Genomic DNA, 17,760 nt, shown 5'->3' on the forward strand with positions numbered 1-17,760 from the left:
GGGAGGGGGCGGGGCCAGCGCTGATTTGAGGGGGCCCTCGGAGCCGCGGGGAGGCGGGAAAGGGGGTTGTGCGCCATTTCCCCTCCTCAGGGCTGTCCCGCGTCAGCGCTGGGCCGAGCGGGGGCTGGTTTCCTTCGGGAACGGGTGTCAGTTGTCTGAGGAGGAGGAGGTGAGGCCAGTGGGGAGTGAACTATTTTTGCAGGTGGCCGTGAAGTGTTTTTCGGAGGTGAGTGTGTGACTAGAAGGTACCGAGGGCAGTCTTGGCAGCTTCTCTCAGAGAAAATACTCTCTTTTTCTTTTTTTTTTTTCCCTTAGAGCGTCTTAAAAAGGCATGTCTGACTCTCCAGGAATTCCCAATGCTGCTATTTGCTGGTGCATCAGGAGACTGACTCCAGAGTGCGTGCCCTGCTCCTGCCCTCCTCAAGTACCTGCCGTTAGCCAGGGTGGGGAAGGGAGGTGGGTGAGGCCACCCAGAATAATGGCTCTTTTTACGGTGCTGTTGGAGCGTAGAATCAAGAGAAAACCTTTAAGAAGGCATGGTGGTGTATTTAATGTAAATAAGGAATGGCAACCCCCTTTCTTTCCTAGGGGAAAAAAAATATTTCTAATGTACATACAAGCCTCTACTGCAACCTTGCTACAAACAGCACAGATACCATTTTAAATTCCATTAACTAATTGGGGAAAATCCTTCTGTAGCTGGCATAGACCCAGGCAACGTGAATTTAAGTAATACTGGTTGCAACTATCTTTTTTTTCCCCTAAACCAGAAAGCCACTGCCTGTGTCCATTTTTAAAATGTGTATATATAAAAATGCATATGTACCTCTGAACAGTTTTACTTAACAGTAGCAAAAACATGGCATTTCAGCTGCTGAGCTAGATTGCAGAAATGACCATTGTGTTTAATTCCAGGAGCAGCAAGCACCTGTTCTTGTTGCAGTGCTTTACCGCAAAGGGAGACTACGGGCCCAGCCTCGAGGAATTTCTAATCTGTGGTAGTGCCACATCTAGTTTCTGGGGAAAATTGCTTAAATCTCTGGGTCCTTGTTTCACTCTCAGTGAGTGTATTCCTACAGTCAACACATTTAAACATTTTGCTGCGAGTCTTCAAATTGCTGCATTTGCTCAATGTAAAAAAAGTTGTTCAAAATATAGCTGTGTCTTCTCTCACAAACTAACACTCCCTAAACAGCAATGCATGTAGAGATACCAGTATTGCAGGTTTCTGGGACTTGTATTTTAGGTTTGCTCGTCTTATGACAAACACTTGCACAGGGAATGAGTGCAGTGCTGCTGCTTGCATTGCATCCAATTGTGCAAGTTTCAACCTGCTATTTAGCTTTGGCTTCTCAAGAGAAGAGTCTTGCAGTTGCAAACAGTCCCTTACAGGTTAGATCGGGCACAGATGAATAGGAGTTAGTACATGTTGGCTGATGGAATTAGTCCTGTTACCTGCAAAGGTTGAGCGCTCCTGCTCCTGAGCTATTATGAAGCTTTATCGCAGCACTAGCTATGTTGTAATCCAGCAAGTGCTTGATCTTTTACCCGCCCAGGCACTGGAGGCATTTTTAATTATCTGAGGGTTAATTTGCATAGAAGCTTTTGCTGAAACAATAAATTCATACCTCTGTTATTATTGGATATGAGTTTCTGTATCAACACGTGTATTTGGATAAAACCAAAGTAGCTTCCTACTAGCATTAAGACAAAGGGGTTGCTTCAGAGCAAGTTCAAGAGTCATCCAGCACTAAAAACATCTTCCACTTCTTTGCAGGGAAAGGACAATTATAACATGTGGTATGAGAACATGTGCTCTAATGCCTCTTTTCTATGCAGGGATGAGGTGATACAAACGTCTTGTCTGATGAAAAGCATGTTTTGCAAGGCTTGACAAATACAATATTCACCTTGAACCAACGTATGTTTTAAATGTTGGTGAGACTGTTTTTGCAACTTATGTTGTAAAACTCCATTTGAACAGCTAGCTGTTTATTCATCTTATTAAGGAATTTGGTACTTACTTCAGTTTAGAGGGGGAACTGCTATTTATGGTGATATATAAAGTGTAAGTAGGGTGAGGGGGTGCCAGAAGGGGATATCTGTCCCTGTGCTTGTCCCTTTGCTACTGTCATGCAGGCCCCCTTACCCCTCCAGTCTAAAGTGGAGAGCAGAAAAACAGGGTACTGATGGCGCACTAGGAGCTGTAGACAGTCCATGCTCTTGCAGGGCAGTGGGAAGCAGAATGGAAGTTTAGAAAGCTCAGCTGTACTTGTACTGGCAGCACTGCTGTAACATAGGAAACGGGTCCCTTCCTCTAAGCAGTGTTGTTCAGCCTCTCCCACCCCCCTCCCACTCCTGTACTAGTTATCAGACAGGTGTAACAGAATCAAGAGCAATCCACGTTGTTTCCTTTCTGCTTTTACTTTAGAGACTCTGAAGTGTGTACAGTATCTTCTATCTCTGTTTCTTTATATGCTGCGTAAACTAAAGCCTAAATAATCCCGTGGAACAAGTGAATGGTTTCATCTCCATGTTACAGATAGGAGGTGGAGGCACAGACAAAACAATACTTTGCAGGAAATTGCAGTACAAGCTAGTAGGAGATCCACATTTTCGTCATGACTCCTGACATTTGTCCTTGCTGCTAAAATGTGTCCCTATTTCAATGCCATAGCATGTTTTGTAATGGGGGGAAAAAAAATGTTTTTTAGCAAAACTGTTCTACATTAAAAGGAAGCGTTTATTTTCATTGATATCAGCTCAGTGAAGGCTTGACCCTGGGCCCACAATGGGAGTTTTATCCTTGACTTTAATGGAAGAACAATCAAGGTCTCATGATACTACATCCTAAAGAAAGGAAAATGCTGCAGTTTGTATGTATCAATAAGATAAATGTCTCATAGTTAGTGTAAGCCGCTATATTCTTGCAATAAACGGTTTATTGGATTGATTAAATGTCTTAACTTCACTTTAGCTATTAATCAGTTTTGGCAGCTGTTTATTGCTTTGTATACTTCGAAGTAATGGAGATTATTCCTTAATTATCTCATTGCAGTTCATTCATTGTTTCCTAAATAGTGCCATTACAGTGGTAAATTGCAACAGTAAACCAGTGTCAATACAAAGTTATGGAGTTCCTATTTTATGATGCATTCATAAAGTTAACGCAATCTACTTAAAACGTAGCTGTGATTTCAGCGCAGTGACCTATTTGATATAGCATAAGAGATTCTGATGAGAAAACAGTAGAGCATTAAGTGTGCTGGGACTCTGCTTTCACCAAAGTAAAACATAGCATATTCCCTGTTGGAATATATGTGCATATCAGAATTTATTAAACTAGTACTTATTTGATCGCTTTTGGTTTCACCAAATGCTGTGAGTTCCAAAGGTTTTGTGCCTTTGAATACAATGTATTTATTTCTTTTTGTCTGTGAAAAAAGAAATGAGAACTCTAAGCAATACTATCATTTAGAGGTTACTATTGTCATTCCACGGAAGGACAAGAGAGTACCAAATCAATCAGAAGAAAATGGCTGCTTTTAGTATTATTTTCAGATCTGGCAGCAATACATAAAGTAGCAGTTGCATAACAATTTCCATTCTAGGTCCCTTTTTCAGTCAACTGTAACTATACCTAACTTTAACATTATGAGTTGTCTGTTTCAGGCTGAGTTGTTTGGGAGGAATTGGTATTACTGTCAAGCTGAGAAAGATTCATGAAACCCACTTCCAAGAACTGTAACATAAATTGTCTCCCTTCTTGCTCCCCAATAAGATTTTTTTTAAAAATAACACTGCAAATTTTGAGTTCTCATTTTTTTTATTCTCCTTGACTTTCCACTGCGCATATGATAGTGGAGAATGTGGGTCCTTATCTTGGATTAAATTAGTGCTGAAGATGAGGTGAACGGGTTTTTACTAACACTAAGAATTTATGTTCAACCCCAGATTCATATAGACTCCTGATCCAGAAAATTTGATTAAGGAACCCAACTGAGATGAGGCTTGATTGTGCCAGATGCTAGACACCCACATGAGAAATGATGCCTGAAAAGCGCTCAACCCACTGTGAAGTGAACGTATAATTAAAATGCTGGGTTGAATTCAACTGGTGACCAACAGGTGGAAGGCTCTGTAGAGCTCATCACCTGGTGACCTACAAGTGACATATCCAGTCCTCCCTAATTGCAAATGATAGCTGCAAACGTTTGCAAGCGAGCCTGGGGTTTTTTTGAGCAAGCAACCAAATCATGTTCCAGCCTTTTCAAAGGCTGGCAAAGTCTCCCATTCACTGGGTGTGCTAGTTGCAGCTTCTGCTTCATATGGTCAAGTTTAAACAGTCTCCTGCTTCCCTGAGGTGCTCATCAGCATCTTGGAGCTGGAGGTGAGCTGCCACCAGAATTCAGCTAGCAGAGGCATTCGTAAGAAAGCTCCGGCTTAGTCAAAACCAGCTGACTCAAGGCAACTATTTAAATTCTTTAGCCTAAGTAATTTGGCCTAAACCAGATTAGGGCTTACTTTGAGTCTTTCAAACTACAGAAGCAATACCACAGGGCCAGAAACAACCATGTAGGAGGCAACAGCAACTTCAAGTAGCGTAATTACTTGTCTAGCTGAAGCCTTAGACTGTATCCATGCTATGACTTTTTGCTGTTGATGAGAGATGAGGTGAGAATTCTGTGTCATCAGGGGACCACAGTGGAGACATGACAACAGTAGCAGGACTTCACTTTTGATTGCGCTTCTGTTTCACTTGAGCAGCAGTGGAATAGGCTAAAACTTGGCTTTACCCTTATCTGGTTACCCATTGTGAGCACTCTCTTCTCTAGTATCCTGCTGTAGCATTTCTACTGATACAGCTGTAGAGGCTTGGTTTCCATTTCAGTTTTACTGGTTGTCAGATAGTTTATCTGTGAAACAGATATAATAACAGCTAATCTTGTGTTATGGTTCCACGGCTGTTTATAACTCCTATTAATAGCAACTATGGAAAGCCTGGGAGCAGATTTTATAGGGCACTGGGGTAACCAGTTAACTGCACATTCCCCTGAGGCTACGTAGCATCAAGTGTATCAGCTTGTCCTTTCCAGACTAGGTCATGATCATCTTAACTCTGGCATTCCTTATCTTTTGGGGATTTGACTTTGTGCTCTTGGTGTTCTTTCTGAGACATGATTGGTAAGCAATTGATTTTGCTGCATGATTTATACTTGCAAATGTCCCAGCTGATTTCCAAGAAGAGGCTCCATAACTAAGCTCTACCTTGTGCACCAGCTTAGGTGGGTATCTTCATGGCACTTAAAAGTGATCTGCTGAATTGGCTGGACTTTCACTAGAGGGAAATAGGATAGGTACACGATGTTTCGGTAACTCGTAGAGGTTCATACTTTTAAGTGCTTCTAAACGAATTCTCATTTCAATTGCTGGTACCCACTCTTAAAGCTGTGTATTTTATTCCCCAAATGTGGGAAATGCTAATGTAATACCTGATTCAGTGAGGCATTGACCAACACAACCTTTGTCACATATAAAACTTGCGTCCTTGAAACAGGACAACAAATGCCATTCTTACTGATAGATACATGATGGGTTTGCTAAATTAATAAGAGCAGTGGTAGATTCATGCCACGTTAGTGATGCAGTTATGCTTTCCCATTAAGCACAGTAAACATGGGAAGGTGTTTGTCTACCAGTTCTGGGGGAACCAGCTGATGAGCTGTGAGAAAGTCCTGGGTTTGTGGATGATGAAACGGGATAAGAAAGGCATGACAAAGGCCTGAAACAGCCCTCAGCAAGGACTTCAGGTCATCTTGGCACACCGAAGTGGTAATTTATTCTAGGAGTCACTACTGAAATCATCAGTGTGAGCTATGAAATAAAGCAATAGTATGAATAAAGGCAGTAGAATTTGGCCTAATTGAGAAACAGAAAAGGAGGACTGAGGAACACGAAAGTTCTTGTAAGTGCAATGTCCTGTCATGTGAGTCAACTGATAGTCATGGTAAGTAGCCATCTAATTTTTTTTTTAAAAGGACTTCTCAGAAGAAAAACCTGCTGACTGTTGGAAAAATAAAGTCAAAACGATTAAGAATTGCAATGAGAAATTCTAGTCTGTGCCTAATTTTATGCCATTCATTTCAAATTGCATAAATGGTAAGTTGGCTTCATGCCTAGAAGAGCACCTGAGAACACATCATTGCATCATCACTGAGAGTCTATTGGCCTTTTTTAATTATGGGCTGGCTTTGGAAAGTGAAGTGGCTTGATTGGTTAAGGCTGATACTAGACCTAACTAGCAGTGAATGACTACCACAAAAAATGCTAGCATGAAACCCACAAACTCTTTGAAGTCTTTGGAGCTATGCTTACTTGCCACCCTGACCATTTATTTGACTGAAATTTTGTTCACACGGCCACTAGTGGAAGATGAGAGTGTCACGAATGTGAAAGAGCATTTCTCATGTGGTGGGGTGGTCCGTGTGGCTGGAAGTAGAGAAATTGGAGTCAAAGTGGGTAGGCTTGAGTGAGGAAAAGAGGAGACAGTATCTGCAGATGTAACGAAAGGCAGCCTTAGGTATGTATGTCTTCTGTACACAAGCTACGAGGGGGAAGGGTAGACGGAGGAGGTGGTAAGGCAGAGGAAAAGAAAATGAACCACAGAAAGGGTAGGAAATAGGAAATCCTTAAAGAAAAGCTCCTAACAATTCTCATCATTTCAATCCTAGTGGCTTTCCCCTAGAGAATTTCCTAGCAGGGCATTTCAAATGTGGGGTGACCTTCAGCACCTGGTTGCTGGAGAGCTGCGGAGAAAGTTGGCGGCATTTGTTGGAGAGAGGAGCTTTAGATATTGGAAAAGCAGAGGCAGTTTAAAGGAGTTCTGTGGCTGTGCTTGGGAATAGTATTGTTCTCTTCTCCAGTTGTTCCTTCTGCTGCCTGTGTAATGAAAAGGAGTCCAGCGGACACCAGGAGCCCCACATAGCTTTGCTTTCCTGAATATGCAAAGCTATGGAAGTGCTGCTGCTTGACTGGTTCCTGGCGACTCCCAGAGCAGGAGACACTGGCCATCCCCAAACAGTTTGGAGTAATATCCTACACTTTTCACTGTAGAATTTGTATTCCAGTAAAAGGGCCACGAAACAGGTTCTCTGATAAATATCTACAAGTAACAGAAGGGTCTAAGCATCAGGAAGATGCGCTTACGTGGGACAACTAGGATGAAACTGAGGTTAATACAAATATTTGATGGTGAGATCACGATAACTCAATAATCTTGTCAAAATTACTCTCACTGTGCTGGAGTCTGTACAAAAAGTAGTAGGAAGTGACCCATAGCCTAAAGATCTGCAGTTAAAGTGTAAAAGGAGATAAAATTTCATGTGGGAAACCGAAGCGTAGAAAGAGTAATTCAACTGAGATTACATCGGCAATTTCTGGCAGGGTTGGGACTACCCAATCTGCTACCTCTCCAGTCTGAGACTGAAGCTGTCCTTTAAGATCTTGAAAATCAACCCGGTAAAGACACGGGAAGGAATATAGTGTGATAAAGTTGCGTACTACTCCTGGAAGATTGGCAAAGTCCATGATTCCTGGTCCTATCACCCACCCATCGGAAACAGAAGCTCCGAGCGGCCCCCGGGATGCAGGAGCTCAGCCCTGTGAGCAAACACAAAGGACTCGCAGAGCGTGTACTATTGCCTCATGCAACCGCAGTGCAATCCTTTGTTAAAAAGGTGCCAAGTGTAAAAATGTAACTGATGCTCTGTCAGTGGGTCAGTGGGAAGCCTCTGCTTGTTTATTTTTGGAGCTGCCGCCCCAGCAGGGTACCGCTGAACTGAGATTCTCACATAAGCCTTTCCCAACTTGAAGCCTGTCCCAAGCCACCAACTTAATGAGTGCCATAGCTGTCATTTACAGCTAGCAAAGACATGGAAGCAACTAGATTGTAGCTCTGTTAGCTGAAGATGTGTGGGCAGGCCTGCCACAGCAACAGACTTCACACGGTTGCAAAGTGTTGAGTGCTCTGGAGACTGATATGCCATGTTAATTCAATTAATTGGTTCTTCAGCTTGGTTGAAAGATCGACTGGGGAAGTACAACTATCTTAAGCCAAACAATTTTTTCTTGTCTGTTGTGGGTAAAGTGTTCTGCACGTGATTGTCTATCAAATGTTCAGCTGCAACACGTGCATCTTGATGTTCTTGGGTGATTTTCTCCAAGCTTCACTTGACAGCTATTCTACATTTCACTTTCCCTTGGGTCAGTAAATGAAACATTTTCCTTGCATACTTGCATTACATTCCGTTGGGGAGATATATATGACTGGGTACAAGCCAAACTGGTGTTTAGAGACTATGATAAAACTGGAAAACAGTATCGCAATGTGTTGGTCCAAGCATCATTTGCAATTTTTTGCCCCTGGCTAGTCATCCTGCAGCTCTGTGTAGCAGTAGTGTACTCTGTTCCATTTGCATGCAGAGAAGACTTTGAACTGCCTGGCATTTTATGTGAAATTTCCCCTTGGCTGAAGGCCCTGTGCAACATCCATGCACCATTTACGTTCTTTATGCATTAGCTTTTACCAGAATAGTTAAATAATTAAGGCAGTCTGTTGGCCAATATATTGATAAATGAATTACTTGGCTTCCATTGGCTGCTATTTATGTAACCGTGAGGGTTATTATTTGCACGTATTCATGCAGCTCCAACTACAAGTGGAAGTGCCTGGGTCACAGAGTGGTAGTACTTTTTGGAAGAGTTGGGTTTTGACCTCATGGGGAACCCCCCAGCTCTCTCCCAAAGGAGGAATTTGTGGCTGAGGGGTTGGGTTGTATTTGCAGACTGCCTGCGCCTGAGACAAAACCAACAAGCAGAGCTAGGACACCTGCTTGACCTGTACTGCTTTGATTTAGGGAAATTAAACTACCCCATAGAGAAAGAGCTGAAATCCTGCTGCCTTTGAGAATGTTATTTCAATGTACTTGTTCAGTGAGTTGGCCTGGTAGTTTACAATTCAGAAACCCTAGAGCATTTGTGAATTGTGAGGGAAGTACACTATTCATTATCTGCTGTCAGGCATTCATCATTCCAGTGTAAGCTTCAATCCTCTCATCAGGATGCAGAACATTACTTATGACCAGTCACAGGCCATGAATAATGGCTTAACGAAATGAACAGTTCTCTAACAATTCAGACTCAGGTTTGTTAATCAAAACTATTCAGAGCCAGATTCCAGCACCCCCTCACACACATTGAATAACACCTATCCCCAGTGCAGTCTCTTTGGTTTTAATTGCATTTATGGTTTAACAAACTACTTTTTGTTAATCTGGCTGCCCTCAGCTAACTAGCTCACGGGAAAAGCTGGAGTTTGCCTCCACCAAAGTAGTTCTTGTCTCGTTCTGCATTAGCACTTGCTGTACAAAACCACTTTGGCAGTGATGACAAATCTGCATGTCTTTTCCTTAGCTCCATCAGATGGGATATCCACACTGGTCAGCAGCTAAGCACTGCTTAAAGCTGAGCAATGATTTAAACGTATCTTTTATTCTTCATGTGGGAAAAGTAAGCCAAGTGACACATTCTTTATGGGACCTTATGCACAGCAATAAATTGCATGACCATATTCATCCATGTGTAGGATTATGCACTGTTCTAGTCAACCTCCCAGCTGAGGTTTCACACCAACAGCAGTTCTCTCCTGTATATTGCCAAACATACTTCAGGCTCCTGGAAAGTGGAATATATTGGTGTATTTGCAACCCAGTCTCCAAGTATTCCTCTACAAATGTTCAAAGCAGCTGGTAGCTCTAGCTCTCTTCCCCAGTCGTAGGAGGCTTCTTACATTTTTTTGCTATTCTGAAGTGTGCCAAGGAAGCTGGTACTGCATTTTTGAGAAGCAGGGATTGATTAAGTTGGAACATTTCATTTAAGGAGAGCTTTCTGGGTAGTGGTGGTAAGGTAAAGCCCTGGAAATACTCAGCTGAATCTGTTATCTTTAATACTGTCTTTGCATTGTAAAGCACAGCCTTCGGTGTCATTACACATATTGGGTAAGACCTCCAAGTGTGGTTCCCCAGCTCTATTTTGGGGCATGGGGACTACTAGCAGATGTGGAGGTGGTAGGATATGTCCAGGATCCTGGATGCATTCCTACTCACTCTAGTGTTCTTGTGCTGAGGCTTCCAATGGAGACTCTCAGGAATGTAGTTAACCAACTTCCATTGTGGTCAGACTCCTCTATATGTTTGAACAGAACTCTGCATTTTATTTTACATATGCATTTGTAAAATCATTTTCAGTGCATAATCTTCCATAACCAGTTCTTCTTCCTTGGGATCATATTTGGGAAACAGCCACAGCAGCTTCACCCCTGGAATGTATTTCCCAATATGATTAAATGTCAGTCCATTTGTATGGGTAAATCACTGCTCAAAATGAGAAAAAAAAAATCCCTCTAGATTCATGTCAGAGGATCTCTCGATCAGCAATGGCTGGTGCAGGGGAGTCACAGCTTGCTCTGGGTTTTTTTCCAGCAGATTACGGTCTGAGGCACTAGCTGCAATGAGTGGGAAGGGAGGAGCAGGGAAAAGAGAGAGAAAAAAGAAAAGGCCCTGATCGAGAGAGAAGCCGGGAGCGCTTATCTCTCCCTCTACCTCCTCTGCCTTGCATTCACTGCCACCAGCTCTTCATCATCTCTTTCTGCCCTCAGGGCTATAAATGTGGGCATCTGTGGGGGAATAACCTGACATATGGTTTTGTCTCCTCTTGGAAGTTTTCAGCAAATTTTCATTTTGGTCATTTCTTTTCTTCAGGCATTGTATGTTCTCTATTAGAGAAAAGAGAGGAAAAATGCAACCCAAACAACATTGCAGCTTCTCCAGCAAAGTTTCTATTTTGATTTATTGAAAACTTGTCCAACCAGTTATTTATATTTTATCTGTGAAAGACTCAAAAAATTTCATCTGAAAGAGATATTTCCATGGAAACGTCCATCTTTGATGAGATGTCGTTCCTCAGATGTTTCAGCTGAAGAATTTTGTCAGTTCTGGCAGAAAAAAAGAGTGGGGGGCAGAACAAACAAAGACCAAGCTCAAAGGAAAACATGCAATGCTTCAAGTTAATGGGCTAAAATGTCAGCTGGTAAACTGCCATAAAGCCAGAGAAGTCAAGCAGTCAACCCGAGTCAATGGAGCTATGCTAATTTACACAGAGGATCTGGCCTTAGATTTTAATAGAACCAGCCTAGCAAGCTGTTTCTCCTCTTACCCATCCTCCTCCCTTTTTAATAAGCTCTCAGTCATACTTGGCCTATCCTTCAATAATTCACCCTTCTTTCTTCACGATCCTTCTTCCTTCTCTGGAGATAATGGGATGGGATTTTCTGCTCGCAGCCCTCACAGAAATATCACAGACAGGTTAAATTCTGCACAGCTGGCTACTGGCTTCTAACATATCCCTTGTGCCTCCTTCTGGACTCTAACATCCATCTTCTGTTTGGTCTTTACTTAGCCGGTGCCAACTGACTTCAATGCTATTTGCTATATATTATGATACAGCGTATTGTATCGTAATCTATAGATCCTGGGATATTGAAGTATTAAGCTCACAGAGCAATCAGTTACTTTAATGGGAGTTGTGTGTGTCTGGCCGCAATTCTGGAAAGCAGATCTATGCGATAGCTCTAGGACACAATCCAACTTCTGGACCAAGAGACTGCTCTACCGCAGAAGTTACTATTTCTTTCTTGCTCAGGGCCAAATAGGTATTTAAAACACAATTGGCAAGGTGCACATTATTGTATGCTTTTTTTTTTTGTTATGTGTAACTACAGTATGAATAACCATGTGTAACTGCTCAGTCCTATGTAACCTGTAGCTGTATGAAATAAACACTTGGTGATACCCAGTGTCCAGACCTGAATGTTTCTTACCCCATTCCCTTGAAGCCAAAATCCAAAGTATTGAATTCTGCAAGACCCACCAGACCACTTTTCTTAATCTAGTTCTAGCTTCTTGTTGACCATGTGCTTCCCTCTCAGCTACTTTGATTAAACAGAGTAGGGAAGTGTTGATGCAGAAAAACTCCCTTGCAGACCTTAAAAGGCTCATGCATCTTTTTTTTTTTTTGAAGAACATCATTGAAAAAGGAACAACACCTGATTGTCTCCTGTAGATGTAAATAGTTTTGAGTCCCCAGAGAATGCGAGCCCCTGTTTTCAGGGATGTATTTCAAATGCTTCAGTTCATTGTACCTGATCTTGTTCATGTGGAGGAGTGAAGACACCATGCAAAGTCTGAGATGTCTTCTCTGTTGATTTCTCAGAAGCACATTGCGTGGAGCACATCTTTTGCACACCTTTTTCCTGAGTAGCTGAGATGCTGTTTGATTGCCCAGGTACAGAGCTGGTAACTGCATCTTCCAGAGAAATAAAAAGTAATGTGTATGAATGGTTCCCTTACTGAAACCCTGTGGACTCAGTATTGATTAAATCAACCTTTTGGAACAACAGAAGTATGATTGATGTCGTCTGAATTTCAGCTTAGCATCTTGATTGGCATTCTTTCCTTATTTGTTAAACTTAATTGATGGTTATTCCATTTGTTTCTAAAGAACATTGCTTTAATTAAAAAAAAAATCTCTGCTCTACAGAAATTAATATTCACCATCTATATGGCACAAAAAGAGTATGTGGTGAACATAGAGAATAATTAGTAGCTGTAGGAGGAGAACTTATGAGAAGATGATTATGAATATGTAATAGAGGAAATAGACTACAAGGAAATTAAACCAAGACATTTATGAGTGAATAATTGACCTCTGAGTAAATACAAGCATTCTCTCAACAGCCACTTGACATGTTGTTAACCACTCAGTATTTCAGAACATTAACCACCCTTTTAACTAACCAGTTCTTTGCTATTGGCAACAACTCACTCTCTGGAGTTGCCTTCCTATTTTACAGGGTGATTGCTTATTGTATGCATAATGCTATAAATACACGTGGTGCCAAAGATTTGGAGTAGGTGGGAGAAAGGTCATAATTTGTTACATATGTGTAAATCTACGCTTAGCCAAGGGAAATAGTTGCAGGGACTAACTAAATCTGCTTCCAGAATTACGCTGTTTTACAAGAGAGCAAGACTTTATCACTACTTCCAAATGAATACAGATCTCTTTCCACCTTGAGGGCATCTGTCCAAAGTTGAGATTTTCAGAATTGACGGTGAAGTTTCTAAAGTCCATTTTCAAAGTTTTCCTTTAAATTTAGTGACTAATTAGGAATTGTGACTTTAAAGACTTTAGGCTAGAGATGTCAGCCTGTTCTCAAGAAAGTCCCAATATCTTCCAAATAAGAGGCCTGATAGATATGAGCAGATATGTTAGCCAGAAAGCAAAGCTGATAGCGGTTGTATTTGAGAGGTAGTTCCCAAGAAACATAAAGCATCCATGAGTAAGGACTAGGCCTTTAACCTGAATTGTATGGAGTAAGTGGAGTCAAAGCTCCCTGAAGGAAGACTGGGTTCATATTTTGAGGATTCAGAAATCATGATAAAAAATAAGATGAAGTTTGTTCATTGGGAAACTTTTATATTACAATGGTCCATGGAGAATGAGGTATAATGGCTGTATATTGAGGATAAAGATTATGTTTTCTCTCTAGAGAGAGGAGTTATTCCTGCTGATTATGGACCAAACACATTGCTAAATTATTGCCAGTTTTACACCAATGAAACTGATAACAAAGATACGGTATCTGTGGAGCTTTGTCTTTTCTCCTCCTTCCCCTCAAATGCTGGTTAGCACACCAAACATTTTTTACACCATAGAATAGAGGGCAAGTAGTTATCTAGAAAATGTAATGATCAACTACAATACGTGACTGATTGAATCAGGTGAGTAGTGTGAAAGATGAGGTTCACTTGCTGGCCTTGGCCACTTTGTTTGGCAAAGAGAGATAAGAAGACAAAGCTCAGTTTTATCAGAAGTTAACAAATGACTAAGTAGATGAGAATCTCAATTCAGCTCTTTATTTCATTGTGATCCGAGTAATTAATGGAGTAGGCTTGGAGGTGGTAAAACACCGAACAGAATACCTTAGCTATCCTCCCCTTCATCTCTGCTGGAACATAGATTGGTGCTGTTGGGAGGTACTGTCTGTATCAGTGAAGACCAGGTAGAGCCTTTGGCTTTGAAGGGAGCTGGGCATTTAGTTCTTTAGCCTCCTTAGAAAGTCCTAATCTACTTAGCTGTAGTCTACATGAGTCCATACTTACAGTCCCAAGTCGCACTTTTAGCTATCTTGCTGAAAGACAGCAAGTTTGGGGAGCTAAGGTTATGAGCCATAGGAATGAAATCATATGCTTATCCCAAAGGAAAGACGTGGATGTGCTCCACTTCAGCACAGCTTTTATCAGCTGTGAACATTTTTCTTTCTGGGAAAAGGAGAACAACCCATAAGCTAAAAGGAAGTAGTCCAGAAAAAAATTGATCCAGTCTTTTTTTTTTTGTGATGATGGCAAAGTTTTAATGGACGCATCTACAATAGTGAAACAAATGGTGTTGACCCCTTACAATTTGCCTTCTAATTTTTTCCGTGTTTTAGAATGATCCGTGGCACAATTTTTGGCCCAGGCCACCTAGAGCTGTCCTGAACAGTCTCCAGTCACTGTTTGGAAGTTCATATGGATGAGGGACGTTTCCCCATAGGCAGTTTGGATGAAGTCAGCCTTTTCTGGAGGCTGAAGGACTCTGATAGTATGGACACAGCCAGACTGTGGTAGTTGGTCTCTGGACCATAAAGTGCTCCCAGGCACAATTTACTCCACAAGAAGAGGTGTAGCTGAAACTTGTTAGGCTATATTCAGACATTCAGGGGTGATCCTTCCTCAGTTACCTTTTCAGCTAGGAATAGCTGAGATAAGTTGTAAGAGAAAGAGGGAATATATGAGATCTTTTGCGCATATCATCCACATTAAAAATGACAAGACTATTTGGAGGATCCGACACCACTTGAATAGCAGTTTAGCACTTTCTGGGGTATTCTGCTTTTTTGGAGGTTTTCCATGTTTGTGGAAAATAGAGGGCATGGTGGAGAATTTGGGTACAAGAATTGAGGGTATATTTTGAACCTCTGTGGCTGTGCCCCGTTTCAGAACAAAAAAAACTGCGGCAAAGACATAAAGACCAAATTCAAACCAGGGGCTAAAGATGCAAGAGGATGGAGCAACAGTGCACACTCCAAGAAAGCATCCTTATGCACGTCTTCTTGCAGATAAACGCTTACATATTGGTCTGAATAGGTGAACATGGGCCTACATGCTTTCTAGAAATGAGGACGGGGTTGCACAGAAGTAGAAATCCAATGCTGGATAAGTTTGATTCTGAAGTTCGTGCAAAGGGACTTCTGGGGAGGTAGATTTAGCTGTATGGGCAGGGAGGTTAGAAACTAGGTGGTTACAGAAATCAGAAGATGCAAAGAGATCATCCGTAGAAAGAGATCTGAAGAAGTAAAGGTTAGCCTTGTTTAATCAGGGTTAACATTTTCTAAGTGTTTAGATACTGTCTTAAATGTTCTGCATTCTAAAGCAATGTTAAACAGAGTGGGTCCATTTCATTTTTACTGGCACAAATGAGAAATAAACCTCTCCACTCACTTGAGCTTCTACTGCATGCGAGATCAAAATCAGAGCCAGAGGCATCTGGAGTTTGAAAGAAATGTTTTTGGTTTTGATGTCTATTTTTGCTGCCTCTATTTAGAGCAAACATAGCCAGGGCTGGAAGTGAATACAGTGTCTCTGAAGAGGTGAATTATTCCCAGCCAATCTGTAGTGGCAGAAGTGTGGTACCTTATGGGCTTGAAATAGACCATCCTCATTAACCACATGTTGGGCCAAACTCCATTAATTTCTAAAGCCCCTCAGGGCTGAATTTAGCCCATTATAACAAAGTGATAATATCGTTGGAAGCTATTTTTGTGCCCTGTGCTGTAAGTTGGATACTATGATACAGTATAAACTAGGTAAAGCCAAGATATTTTAGGCTTTTTGGCATTAAGTAGTTTTTCAGTATTTGTCCGTGCATTTCTCAAGAGTTCCCAACAGTACTAATTAGTGTACATCAACGATGCTTGAAATTCAGGGAGAACTAATGCAGCGAGTGTGTTGGGGGTACCTGTGGTGTCTTCAGAGCCATGTCCTTCTAAAGGTGTTTGAAGAGAGCTGTGTGATGTGGTGGTAGGTTGGCCAGTGATTGCTGGGAGTTTACTAGCAGTAGTGATTGTAGGAGTGCCAGTGATATGGAGTGAAGGGAAACTAGGCAAGACTCTAGGCAAGTTTTCTACTAAAGTCCCTAGCGTGGCCCACTTAGGGCTGTTGAGTTGCATGCTGACTCATGCATATCTCCCCTTCTGGTCTAGGTTATGTGGAGCCCTCTCAGACTTTGCTGTTGTTGAGGCAGCTGTGTGATTTAGACTTTCGTTGGGGAAAGAGTGGAGGTGGCAAGGTTGCTCAGGCTGATGTCATGAGTCCATCCCAGGACTAAAACAGATGGCCAGACCCCTTCCCACAAGGGACAGTGGGAAGCTAAGAAGCAGTTGGCATACCTGGTCTATGTGCTATTTCTTAAGACCTCCCTGCAATTTGTCTTTCCTTTGGTCACTTGTCTTGTGGCTTTTGGCCATCTTAAGATGCCGGTACATGTCTCATGAGCTCAAGAGTATCAGTCACTGCTCTGGTTTAGCAGCACAAAGAGGACTCCTTGAGTTCATATGAAAACTTCTCCCAAATGTACGCAGTGTCTCCAAATCACGGTCTGCTTCTCCAGCTGAGGTGAAGCAGGTGAAGGTGAGTGCCCTGCTGACACGTGACAGTTTGCCGTGATGTTACGCGATGCTGTTCTCCTGTGTTGTTATTCCCGTGGCAACAACAACAATCATTTGACACATCATCCTGCCTGACGCATGCCTGAGCTGTGCTGTACTGGCATTAGCAGGCTTTACACCTGCTGAATAATTGTGCTCTCGCTAGATTCAAGATCGGGCATGTGAGCTTCAGCCATTCTGAGAACAGCTTCACTGGAGCAAAAAATCCAGTTAAAGAGAGAAACATAGCAGGCAGCGAGCTGCTGAGTCATTACGCAGCCCTCCTCGGATAGCCTTACACCAACGCAGAGGATCAAAGGTGAGGTGACCTTGTGCATCGGCGGTGAGGCAAAGTCCTCTGCATGGGCTGGAACGTGCATTAGCTCTGGAATGCAGACAGGCAAACACTGCCTCTATTAGCAGCTGTAGGCACGGGTCTAAGATCATCTGCGTCTAAGGGCAAAAAGCTCCGCATGTGTCCAAAACCCAGAGAAGTCAGTGGAAAGACTCCCATCAGTTGTGACTCGGGTGCTCAGAGAGAGTATTCTTAGATCTGTTCTTCTGACCAGGATTGTGATTAGTGTGGGTGATGTTTAGTTTTGGTCCACTCTGTTTTGAAGCTGGCTGAAGCTCCTGGAAAGCCTTCAAAACCTCTCTTTAATTTGCTAAATAGGAAACTTGCATCTTATCCTGTAATTTCACAATTCTCATTATAATCTCCAAAGAAACATTAAAATGGGTCCTGTTTTAAAGATTACGATTTCTCATCCCCTCTCCAGCCTACTCTTTTTATTTCAGTGGTCTAAATATCAAGATTATTATTTCTGGGTATGTGTGAATCAGTGGTTCTGTACTTGCTGATTCCTATACCACCTTCTGGCCTGGGTAATTAAACT

This window comes from Haliaeetus leucocephalus, unplaced genomic scaffold (assembly GCF_000737465.1).
Source record: "Haliaeetus leucocephalus isolate CR32 unplaced genomic scaffold, Haliaeetus_leucocephalus-4.0 Scaffold0, whole genome shotgun sequence".
In the NCBI taxonomy this organism is placed as follows: domain Eukaryota; kingdom Metazoa; phylum Chordata; class Aves; order Accipitriformes; family Accipitridae; genus Haliaeetus; species Haliaeetus leucocephalus.